At 37.1% G+C, this 13647-nt stretch overlaps 1 long non-coding RNA gene across 1 annotated transcript in view; it reads right to left on the bottom strand.

The window, feature by feature from the left end:
- Positions 1–686: 686 nt before the first annotated feature.
- The window catches only part of LOC307175846, a 192978-nt gene continuing 180017 nt past the window's right edge, over positions 687–13647 (bottom strand). The window contains exon 4 of the long non-coding RNA XR_013824506.1: positions 687–1862. This is a non-coding gene — a long non-coding RNA (uncharacterized lncRNA). The remainder of the gene's footprint in view (positions 1863–13647) is intronic.

A 13647-nucleotide genomic window follows, 5' to 3' on the forward strand; every position in this document is an offset into this window, starting at 1 on the left:
CTGTGAGATTAAATGAGATACTGTGTGCAAATCACTTGTTAGAACCTAGGAAATACTCAAGTTAACTATGATGATAACAATGCCCCAATTTAAAAATGCCATCTAATTCACAAAAGTATTTGTGGTGAATGTTCATAATATGTCTATTTTGATCTCACTGTGTCGTAAGACTCAAGATAGGTTACTGAAAATCACAGCACAGGGAATTTTCAAGAATACTGGGCAGGGGTTATAATTACAGTGGTGAGCAAGACATTCAAACTCATTTAGAGCTTCTAGTCCCATTGGGAGGAACAGAAGTAAAAGTCAATTTCAAGCCAATGTAATGATGATAAGCACTGTACTCTATGGACACTTGTAACCGAGGCTTGGGTGTCAGTGTGTGGAATGTTCTGGAAGGCTTACTGAGGAAGTGACATGAAGACAAGAGAGACCTGAGAATGAGTAGGGAGTTAGATACACATGCAGCGTTGGGGAGAAAGGGAGTGAGGGACGAAGGATAAAGGTGATGAGAGAGGGTACATATGGCAGGCAGCCACCATTAGAGAAAACAAGAATAATATATGCAGAGGCCCAGAGAGAAAAGACTGTTGCAAATGTGTGTGGTGGCTGGGAGCTAGGGGGTAAAGCACAGTAGCAGAGTTATGATCTTCTGTTTGTTGGTGGCTGACTAGATGGCAGTGTGGCCAGGCCCAGACTCTGGAGTCACATTACTTTGTGGGTAGGGGAGGGTCAGGGCTTGGATTCCACCCTCAGAGATTCTTATTCAATTGGTTGTGGATGTGGTCGAAGTGCTGATATTGTTTAAAGGCATTCTAGACAACCAGTATTTAAATTTCAAATAATCCGGATCAACCTATCAAAAGGGAGCTGGAGCATCTGGTAATGGACCTTCATTCTGAGTCAAGGAAAATGGGTTTGTGATGTCAGGTAACACTTTCATGACAACTGCTTACAGGTACCTTCCAAACCTCCTAGGAAAAAATGCCAGTGATGAATCCTCAGGGCCACACAGCAAATACTCACAAACCCATCTAGGATTACATCCTTGTTTTCAAAACCAGCCATGGTTGTGTCCCAGGTACCCATTTTCATTTGTATCCCAAGATGCATCTTTTGGCTATAAAATAGAAACATTGGAAATTAACTTTGCTAGATAATGATAATCCCATCATTAACCTATGGCAAACAGTTGTTACTGCACATGTACACTCAAGAAAAACTAACAGAAAAGAGATGCAGGGTGTGAAATTTGCTCTCTTATTTTTTGCAATGCGGCCTGTTTACTCTTTCCTTGTTTGTCCATGACCCAGGATCCATGGACATGAGCTAAGTCATAGGCATAATTTATTCTTAGCCAGCACTCATGAATTGGCCATAGGTGGTAGCATGTTGCATTTATGTGAAAGGAGCTCTGCTTTTAGTTAGGTGGGAAAGGTACCTCCAAATTTGTTTCTCCATGGTGCCCACTGCACTGGGGTTCTCAGTCATGAGTAATTGCTTATGTGAATAGTAACATTCTTTTCTTATACAAGTTATCTCCACACTCCCACCTATCTACCCTATTTGAGTTAGAAGCAGTTTGGTGTGAGATTCAGCTTCCATCCAGACAAAATTATTTCAGCTGTATTTTATACTCACTTTTCTTTCTCCTGGAAGTAGAGAAAGGGGGCCCTTGAGCTGTCTTCTACGATATTCCCACCATTCATTCTCAACCTTCAATCTCCCACGCACCTCAGTGCTCTAAACCTTATATCCAGATGCTGCCGGCTCCTGACTGTCCTTCAGAGAGTTGAATATAGAGACCTTGTCATTCTGTGCAAAGTCATTTGTTCACAGTGGGGACCTGGGTCTTAATGTGACTGAGGACAAATTCAAAAAGCAATATACAATCAAATTATTAATGAAATCGGATCATCTTTTTCTGAAATTTTATAAATAAAATATGACTAAGTATTTTAGCTAATATGCTAAGTAATTATTTAAGCAAGAGAAAACAGGTATATTTTGTAAGATTTCTGCAAAGGAAGGAAGAAAATCTGCATAAGACTCTTATTTCTGACGTTTAAGTAAATTCACTCAGAAGGAGTTATTTCACTAAGACCATAGCTTTAGTCATCAATCAATAATAACACAAGTCCCAAGAACAGAATAAAAGCTCCAGAGCCCACTGCTCAAAACCTGCCAGGAAACACATCCCCCAAGGAGGAAAGGTAAAAATATCAGAGGGAAACTGGCAATATCTCCCAGGGATCTACAAGATGCCTAGAAGTGAATGTCATTTTCTCACCAATAATCTGCACTTTAATCTTACATGAAACAATTTTTCACAAAAAAAGTCTCTGTTCCCTTGTGTTTGATAAAGAAAAAGAATTAGAAATAGGCCCAATTTCTTTTAGAAATGTAGGTTTCTTCAGCTTTTGATTGGCCTTTCTCATGACCCCCTATACAAGAAGACAGATAATAAATATAATGATTTATACTGAAAAGAGAGCAGTGAGGATAATGGCCCAAACAGTGCTGTCTTTTAGTGTGTTACCATAGTAAATAATAGCAGTACACTCACACCGTTATACTTAAGGTTGTAGCCGCAATTCCATTATAATTCTTGTTTTTCACAAGTTTATAACTTGGTCTTGACAATATACTCTAGCCTAAAACTAGCCATGTTTTTGTTTTTGTTTTGTTTTCTTCAGTCAAAGGCTGGTTTTCCTTGTCACACTGTTATTGAATAATCAAATTGGAAACTTAAATAATACTTTCACTGTTTTCTGGCTATACTTTGTATATATCGAAATCCTCTTCTGTAGCACACACACACACACACACACACACACACACACCCTCCATTGGTTTGCCTATACATTCAACACTTGTATTTAGAAAAATGAAGAACATTCAGTGCATTCAGTGTTCTTTAATTGGTATGACCACTATAATAACTTACTACAAAATACCTAAAACGACATATATTAAAATGTTTTTATATGCAGTTCTTCAAATAATACAACACTTTGATTAAGGTACATAGTTCCAGATGAAAACAGAAACACAATTCCAATAAAGGTGGGCAATCAAATTCAATAAAAGACATTAATAAAGAGGAAATCAAATATTTCAATAAGCCCGAGTGACAGTGGGCAATTTTTTCATTGTATTCATTTTATACCCTTAACAGGAGGAGAGACTATTTAGACTCTAAGTATAGTTTGCCTTAATTTGTACTGTCCAAAAAATTTACTCAATGGGAGACAAATTCTTCTAGTAAAATAATAAATGTTACCTATTCAGTAGTAGCAGAAGGAGAATTAGGAACCATGTAGAAAATTATAAACAGTGCATAACCTGTGTCCCCAAAAGCCTGAAACTTATAATAATTTGGCACTGATGTTAATTCTGCTGACTTAGACCAAAAGAGTCTTTTGGTGAGAGAAAAAATGTCCTGTGAAAGAATAATTAGGAGGAAACATTCTGACACTGTAGCTCTTGTTTGGACCTAAGAAAGCAAATGCCTAAATCCACATAGTTCATTGCTGAAAAGAGAGATTCTCTTTAGACTAAGAGCTACCTCAAATATTCTGTCGTATTCATTCTTTTTTCTCATGCCTAAGAAATACAATTTTGTCTTATGGAAAATGGAAACTTGACTTTTATAGTAGATTGCCCAAGATTTAATTTGCAAACGTTAACAACTCTACCTTAGTTTTCTAAGTCAAACAGGAAAAAAAGAGAAAATTTCTCAATTTGAGCAATTCTTGGAAATATTTTAAGTTGAAAAAGAATTGGCTAATTTTTTATTTCAATTCCAAACTCAAGAGGTCCTTAAAAATGGAGGAAAAATAATTAGCTTGAAAAGAGTGAAAAAAATCTATTAAAATGGCAACATTCTTCTAGCTATTGCTTATCAGACCCCAGACTATAAGAACTATAAATACAGGTGATACTTGTAATTTGGATAGAAACTTACCAAAAGAGCTAAATGAAGGAAATCAGCATCTACTAGAGATTCTATTCAGAGAGTGATCCAGAAAAATCAAAGACACTGGAGAGAAAAGAGGCAGCATCTACAGTGGCCGCATTGGAACTATGAAAGGGAAATATCTGAAATCAGAAACTTTAAAATATCCTACTTTGTAAAAGTCTTTTGTATAAAACTATAGGGGACTAAAATATGAAGGTAAATTAAGGACTAGTGTTCAGTAATAAATAATACATATGTAATATAACCTGTTTTTTAAATCACAAAGTCTCATTAACGTGTCCTTTTGCAACTACCCAAATCCACTGTGATCAGCAACAGAGGAAAACCATCAGGAGTGCTTTGCCTGCCTTCATGATGCCAACACCAGAACATGCAAAAGCACACCTGAAATCTCATGAATAACTTCATGGGTATGATAAGGAGACTCAGATACGTCCCAAATGTGGTTTTAAATTTGGGAGTAAAAATGAGATTAAAAAACAACAGCAACAGGGCTTCCCTGGTGGCACAGTGGTTGAGAGTCCGCCTGCCGATGCAGGGGACGCGGGTTCGTGCCCCAGTCCAGGAAGATCCCACATGCGCCGTGGAGCGGCTGGGCCTGTGAGCCATGGCCACTGAGCCTGCGCGTCCGGAGCCTGTGCTCCGCAATGGGAGAGGCCACAACAGTGAGAGGCCCGCGTACCGCAAAAACAAACAAACAAACAAAAAAACCCAACAGCAACAAACAAACAATTAAAGCACTAAAAAGCCAACGCAGAGAATGGAGCCAAAGACATGGTTAATCAAAGAGAAATCCCACCTGTGAGGAGCAGGATGGTTTAGTGATTATCAGTACAACCTCTGCAATCAGGCTGCCTCCTGAGACTTTCTACTACTCCACACTACCTCTTTCATTTTTCTACCATCAGACGCTTGAGAATGAACAAAAATGACCCTTGAAATTTTGTCATCTTCAAAAGTTTGGGGATAAAAGAAGAAAAATGACATAAAGTGGAGCTTCCCAAGACCTAAGTCTTCTGGAGGACCTGCAACAGTTCTTTCACTGCCTGTCCTGAGGGACTGGCCAAGAACGGCCTCTGGACACCATTTGGGGCTCAGTGGGATGCAACCTCCAACTCTATGAGGAGTCAAAAGCCACCCTTGGAAGGGAAAATGTTAACTCACCAATCTCCCCCAGAAAGAAGCTCTTATTCTCAACTTCTGGCTGTGAAATGTTCACTATTAGTAGTCACATGATACTAGTAACACTCTTCACCAAAAGTTATTATTTGCTTTAGAAATATATTTCTGGGACTTCCCTGGTGGTACAGTGGTTAAGAATCCTCCTGCCAGTGCAGGGAACATGGGTTCGAGCCCTAGTCCGGGAAGATCCAACATGCTGAAGAGCAACTAAGCCCGTGTGCCACAACTACTGAGCCTGCGCTCTAGAGCCCACAAGCCACACTACTGAGCCCGCGTGCCACAACTACTGAAGCCCAAGCACCTAGAGCCCGTGCTCTGCAACAAGAGAAGCCACAGCAATGAGAAGCCCGCGCTGCAACGAAGAATAGCCCCCGCTCGCGACAACTAGAGAAAGCCCGCGCACAGCAACGAAGACCCAACGCAGCCAAAAATAAATAAATAATTTTTTTTAAAAAAGAAATATATTTCTGCAGAAGAACTAATATTGGTTATGAGTATGTTTCTGTGATTACTTTGATTCTATCACACAATATTATGATTCTTTGGACAGTACTGGAAAGATGCACTGCATTTTAAAAATGGTCATTAAGACAGTGTAATTACCATCAATTGTTTAAAGAAATGAACAGCTATTTATTATACAACACCCTGGCACATGCGTGTGTTTTCATGTTCAATTTGTGTTGATTTAAGTGCTTATTATAGGTGAAGGATATTGATAGAATACTTTTGCAAATAGCCTCAAAACATGGAGAGAATTCCTTTTTCTCTTTTACTACCACAAATTTCAACATGGAATATTTTGCCAGTATGCTATGAGCACCAATAGTATAACATAAACCATGGAAGAATTCCAGGCTGTGTTGACGTATTTTATGAATGTTTTGGGATGGCAGATTGGAGGTGTACATCTGCGGGGGTTGGCCAGTCATCCCACTGCCGTCTGTGTATCTGTATGCTTAAATGAATTAGCTAATATAAAAACAGCACATAAACAAGTTCAATGCCATAGAATTTCCTTTATAGGGTACAGAATATTCAAATCTGAGTAAAGGAAGAGAAAATTATGTTCAATTGCTATTACTTGGGAATACGGTATGTATAAAATGGAAAAGCTACAGCACCCAAACAGAAAGGCCTTATGAATACTGCTTGGCTGTTCTCCTTTTTCTCCCTTTCATTGTATCGCCCTGTTTTACTGGCAGCATTGTTTTTGCAGCCTAGGATGTGGGCAATGATCTTTTATCAAAGGACTGGGGAGACCATCCCACACCTCAAGGTCATTCAATGACTACCAAATCCCTTTCTTCTTGAGGAAAAAACAAACCATAATATGCAACCCTCAACCCTAGATTCCCATCTCTGAATTACTCTTTATACAACATACATTGTAGTCACTTATCAACAGAGGCCCCCCCGTAGCTGATCTAAGAAAAGAATCACTTAGCAATGCAACATTCTTGTCCTATCCTTTACATACATATAAAAATCCCTCAACGATAAGCTCCAGCTACAGGACTTGATGTCAACAGCTTCACACTGAATTCTCTTTTCGCCCCTTGAATTTAATTCCTTCATGATGCTTCTTACTGGTTAAATAGTGTAAATGATTTTTCTGGTATATTAGCTGTCTCCAACTTTCATTATGTTTTCCCTTAATTCTTAAACATTATTTTGCTTAAGTCATTATTTCTCCATGGTTTCATTATTCGCTAAACAATTGTGTGTGTGTGTGTGTGTGTGTGTGTGTGTAATAACTACAAAAATGAATAAAAAGAAGCAACAAATGATCCCTTAGGGGAAACTATACATACAAATATACAGTACGTATAATTGGTGTTAATTTTGATGTTGGGATTTTTAAGTTAGACAAGAAACAATAAAACTTTTATTTTTAGCTAACAGTTTGTGGGCTAATTTAGTCCTTGAAATCCTTCCAAGCATGATAGCTTAAAATTTGCCCCAGATGGACTTTCTCTTCTGTTCAAATTGCTCGACAGCAACATAACAGCCATTTATAACAAAGTCTGCAGAAATGGGCTGGTGCTTCTAGTCTTCCAAATACAAATACATCGGTCTGTTTGTAAGGAGCGTGCCCCCATAAATCACCATGAATTAAAGAGGAATGCACCCGTCCCAATCAAAACATCAGGAAGAAACCATTGCGCAATAGATAAGAACACAAACAAGTGCAAAGCATCACTTGAGTTTTTATAGAAGGCTCATATTTTTGGAAGGCAACCAGTGCTGTTTCACATGCTGTACTTTTTCTAATCTGACTGACTCACAGTCTTGTGATAGTGAGATAAGCTAGGTAGGCAAATTTTTATAGAGTTGCAATTACTGAAATTGTCATTACGCTGCTCACTGTAAAATAAATATAGATAGAAGTGAAATTATGCACAGGCTAGAAGTAGAAAGTGTTTTGCTTCTGTTTGCTAAATTAATCTCTTCCTAAATGGCTGCAGGCCAGGTAGGTTAGCATTTGTGGTTTCAAAGGTTTTCAGCGCTTGCAATGAGCCATGAAATTACTGCATGCTGCTGAAAATGGCAGCTGATGAAAGGAAAAGAGTGAATCCCAAAGGCAGAAAGACAGGAGGAAGCAAAATTACAGGCAGAAAGTCTGATTTTTGATGTTGCTCATTGTGAAATGTACACCCAAACTTTTAATAAAACATAAAACATTAATAAACCTGCTAACAATTCCTTACAATTTCTTTTGAAGTCTGAGTATAATTTCTGAATACTTATTAAAACAGGCAACGATTCAGAAGGGGCTGAGCAGTTTTCTATCTATGGTATGTGCTGTATTGGTAGAGACTCTCCTTGTGACTTTTGAAATAAGATTTTTATTGATGTTTTTAATTGAATCACACAAAAGGATTGATTTTCAGTTAATAAAAGTACCCAGATCCTTTTAGTTTTCTGCTAGGATTAGCTAGTCTTAGTTATGATACTGTCACCAGCATATACTATCATCAGGGCTGCTATCCTGTTTTAAATCGTCTGAATTTCCTCAGAATAAGAGGATACCTGAGTCTTCACACATAGGGTTTGAAAACTCTCCAGGCCAGAACGCTGTGTCCCGACAGTCTTCACCCAATTCTCAGAAAGAATGAGAATCAGTTGGATTTTATAAAACCACACATGCTACTACATCTTGCCATAGACAGGCAGATTATTCAGGCCCAAAGTAAACATTTTCCCAATCCCCAGGCTTTGCCTCTTGAGCACCAATTTCAAATTGAAGGTTGTAACAGTTCTTAAATATATTTATAAAGGTATTTCCCATCTTGTAATGAAAACCAGTCTTTAAGACTTTAAGGCATTCCACAGCCAGGAGAGGTTCCTGAAAAGTTAAATGATCACCATTTGGAAATCCAAATTTCTGTATATTTGACAGCCTCAGTCTCTGTACAACTGGACTTCATCCATACTCAAATAATCATGCCACGGCTAAGGAATGCAAAATCGTTACACATTCTCAGCGATTCAAGGCACTTATACTTGCCTGATTTCATAGATTAATTACTAGGAAGACAGAGGATTGTAAAAATCTTTGGATTAAATTCTGTTATGGAAGGCATAAATAATCTAACGATTACTATGCATGCCTGGTCAAACAGTTCCCGTCACCAAGTTATTGGAGTGCTTTTTTCACTTCTAGCAAGGAAATGATCTGAACTGCAAATTGAGCTCAGCTGTAAGGAAGAGATGCTTCAATCTTAGCCCTCAATTCTTCCACAAAGAGGGGAGTGGCTAAGTTAGCAACAAAAAAAGCACAAGAAGCATTCACTTATTCATGCAATATTTAAAAATAAAGCCCCCATATGGGAAATACCTAACTACCTCCTGCAGTAGTCTTTGCATTCATTTCTAAATGGCCATAAAAAACTTCCCTTCCAATATTCATAGTGTACCCCCATTTAAAAATAATAGTCACAGTTCTGTGGTTTCAGGCAGAAGTGGTTTATCGGAAAGTGTATTCGATGTGGAGTGGAAAGAACACAGATTTGTCACTTAACAGCCATGTGATCATATGGCAAAGGGCACTACCTTCCTGGCTCTGATTTTTTTTTTTTTTGGCATCCAAATAACAATAGAAATACTTAACCTAGGAGAATTAAATGAGTGCACTTTCCACTTTGTAAACTAGAAACTTCTATACAATTGTGAGAAATGATTTGAAAATGAATTGTTTGAGACATCATTAGTTTTCAAATAAGATTGATGAGGAAAGTAACCAAGGAGTCTGGAAAATTAATGAAGCTGAGGATATAGACTAAGTGGCCATGTGTAACGGGGCTTCTTAGGAGGAAACTGACACTGTCACATACCTGAACTGCTATTCCCACCTTACTGAATTTTGAAGTGAGCTACAATTTTCAAGCAATTCAAATTCAAACTGAGTTGCCATAATTCCTGATTTACCCCATCTTGTGTCAGCCCCAAAGCTTCAGTGACAAATAAAAAAGAAAGATATCATGCTTGTCCCTTGCTCAAGCCAGCTTGAAAGCACATTTCCCCACATCACATTCACACAGGAATCAGAAAAGATGTTGACCTTAGACAAATGGGCTGTAAGTTTTACCATCCAGTTCAGTTTATTCTCCGTCATACCTACCGTCAAGTCTGATCTAAAGTCAAATTGTAAATTCAGAAGGAGTGGAACTAAAGGATACTAATCATACTGATGACAACGGAGGTATTTGAAAATACAGCCATTTCCCATTAATGCTTCTGCTGTAATTGCTATGTTCACAATGATTCAACAGAATTCTATTTTCAAGTAAAAAAAAAAAAAATCTGTTACAGCAAACCCCCAACATCCAAATAACATCAAAAGCAAAGATTTCCCTCAACCTCAGAACTAATGACTAGGAAGTTAAATGCTCAGTGATAGATAACCCATGAATTAAAATTAAAATTCTGTTGTCAATGTGAAGGATATGTGAACCTGCCTTGGAAAATTTCTGTCTAAAGGGATTATTTGTACATTCATTCAACAAATGTTTATTGAGAGTCTAGTATGTCCCAAGTGTTTTTGTAAACTCTGGGAAGCATATCAGACAAATTCATCTCTATTGGACCTTAAATTCTAATGAGCCTGGGTATATGACAGGGACATAAGTCAATTTCATTTTGATTGTCTATGCACATTGATTAAAGATGAGCCTAGGGAAGTATGTTACAAAAAACTATGATAATGTATGTAAGTTCAAGAAGAAAGACTGCCAGAATTGACTAGTGATGTCTGTCGTGGGAGCAGGATAGAGCAGTATTGGCACACATGCCATGCTTTTGCTACTCCTACATTCTAGGAAATGACCATGGGGCTAAAAGCCTCAAATTCAGAACTTTTACCCATGGAAAATATTGGTGCTAACCACATATGCCAGATTGACCTTCTTTTGTGCTGTCTTTTTCAAGGGAAATAAGAGAAAATTTCTCTTATTTCAAGGGAAATAAGAGAAAATTACCTACATTTCTATGTACCCCAAGGAAGGCTCCTGAGTTTTCACAAAAGAAACCTTTTCTTTCTTTTGGTTGTTCATCAAAACATAAGTCTATGCCCTTATAGAAAATATTTGCCCTTCACGGTCTTACCAAATTATGCCAATTTCAAACTCTCTGCTATCTTATAGTAACCAAATCCTTGATCACACTTTCAGGTTAATCTTACATTTGGTGGGTAGCCACAAACCAAATTTCAGCCAACTTGATAATAAAACACCTATGAAAACATAAAGGCAAAGGATATTCAACTGACGATTCAAAGAAATATAAATGCAATGAAGCAAATTTTAAAAATCTTTGACCACACTACTAACCAGGAAAATGCACACTGAACAATAATCAGTCACCATTTTTCCATATCAAATCGGCAAACATTTTAAAAGAATGGATAATTTAGCATTGGCAAGAGTATGAGGTAAAAAGCACACTCACACTTAAGCAATACCAGCAATACTGCTGCTTTGGAAAACAAGTTGTCAGCACGTAAAAACATCTAAAACATGTATACTCTTAGAAAGCATTTCCATTTTTAGGAAGCACTCACACAGGTACGGTTACACAAGCCTATTTATTAACATGTAATTTACAAGAGTAACAACTTGTTCATCAATATCAGATTGGCAAGACATAGCATAGTAAATCCATACTATGGAATAAAATGCACTCACTGAAAAGTAAGTTCAGTAGACGTGTAGTGAGATAATATTCACTATATATCACTGAGAAAAAGTGGATAGAAATACCATCTTTAGAGACATTAAAGTCTCATTCAACCTTTCACATTTCAAATTGACCAAAAATAGTGACACAGTAAATAAATGAAAAGACTTAACTATTTATCATTTTTTCTATATGAATTTTACCTCAAAGTAACCAAAAAGATGATGAGGGAAATTTTCTTTACATGAGAAGTAAATTAATAAGTAAAGATAAAATAAGATAAAAATATAGTAAATAAAATTTTAAAAATAAATATGTAGAATAAAGTAAAAATATTACTGTTTTGCAACTCCTAATGAATGGAGCTGGGCAATGATTAAAGACCACTAACATCACAGAAAGCAGCAACCAGGCACTAGTGCCTTCTGATGGAAGAACTTACCACCACCAGTGAAACAGTTCTGCTTGCAAAGAGAAACTGAACCTGAATCTGATCAAGCATTTCTATCTAATTACCAAATCACAGGAAACAGAGGACAGAGAAACATTTTAAACCAGACCACAGGGATGCAATCAGCAAAGTACAGACTGTGGGAAACTATAAACAAACAATTTGATTTCTTCAACAAACAAATTGAGAGGAAAAAAAATACCAAGATATGAAGGAGGAATGTATAGCTTAAAATAAGTGGGGGAAGCACAAAATCCAGTCACAATGCTTGAATCCAGCAAACTGTTAAAAAAAAAAAATTATGAGGCAATTGGAAATTTGAACACTGACTGGGGGATATTTGATATTGAATAATTATTGCTAGTTTTATTTAGTTGAAATACTAATATTATGTTTTCAGAGTCCTACGTTTTAGACATATACACTGAAATCATTATAAATAACATTTTGTAATGTCTAGGATTTACTTAAAAAGAATCCAGAAATGGGGTACATATTGAGGTAAGGATGAAACAAAACCAGCTGTGAGTTGGTAGTTATTGAAGCTGGGTGTTAGAAAAAAAAAAAAAAAAAAAGGATGTTTATGGTACTATTCTATATGCTTCTTGAAATGTTCAGATTTTTTAAATAATACCACAGCTTAAAATAGGAATATAGAAAATTCAAAAAATAAAAATGACATGGTTGTACCAGTGCAAATATTTCCCTTTCAAATACCTTTGGTGCATTTACAAAATTAATCATTTTGAAGGTACAAAGATGATCTTTTTTTTTTTTTTTACATCTTTATTGGAGTGTAATTGCTTTACAATGGTGTGTTAGTTTCTGCTTTATAACAAAGTGAATCAGTTATACATATGTTCCCATCTCTTCCCTCTTATGTCTCCCTCCCTCCCACCCTCCCTATCCCACCCCTCCAGGCGGTCACAAAGCACTGAGCTGATCTCCCTGTGCTATGCGGCTCTTCCCACTAGCTATCTACCTTACGTTTGGTAGTGTATATATGTCCATGCCTCTCTCTCGCTTTCTCATAGCTTACCCTTCCCCCTCCCCATATCCTCAAGTCCATTCTCTAGTAGGTCTGTGTCTTTATTCCTGTCTTACCCCTAGGTTCTTCATGACATTTTTTTTTCTTAAATTCCATATATATGTGTTAGCATACGGTATTTGTCTTTCTCTTTCTGACTTCACTCTGTATGACAGACTCTAGGTCTATCCACCTCATTACAAATAGCTCAATTTCGTTTCTTTTTATGGCTGAGTAATATTCCGTTGTATATATGTGCCACATCTTCTTTATCCATTCATCCGATGATGGGCACTTAGGTTGTTTCCATCTCTGGGCTATTGTAAATAGAGCTGCAATGAACATTTTGGTACATGACTCTTTTTGAATTATGGTTTTCTCAGGGTATATGCCCAGTAGTGGGATTGCTGGGTCATACGGTAGTTCTATTTGTAGTTTTTTAAGGAACCTCCATACTGTTCTCCACAGTGGCTGTATCAATTTACGTTCCCACCAACAGTGCAAGAGGGTTCCCTTTTCTCCACACCCTCTCCAGCATTTATTGTTTCTAGATTTTTTGATGATGGCCATTCTGACTGGTGTGAGATGATATCTCATTGTAGTTTTGATTTGCATTTCTCTAATGATTAATGAAGTTGAGCATTCTTTCATGTGTTTTCTGGCAGTCTGTATATCTTCTTTGGAGAAATGTCTATTTAGGTCTTCTGCCCATTAATTCAAAAAAAGAAACTATTTCACAAGCACTATTCACTGGCAATAATACAATATTACAAGAAATTAATATCATTGGGGAAAATGTCATTTTTTTCCCAAATTAATTAACAGATT

Source organism: Stenella coeruleoalba, assembly GCF_951394435.1.
Source record: "Stenella coeruleoalba genome assembly, chromosome: 17".
Taxonomy (NCBI): domain Eukaryota; kingdom Metazoa; phylum Chordata; class Mammalia; order Artiodactyla; family Delphinidae; genus Stenella; species Stenella coeruleoalba.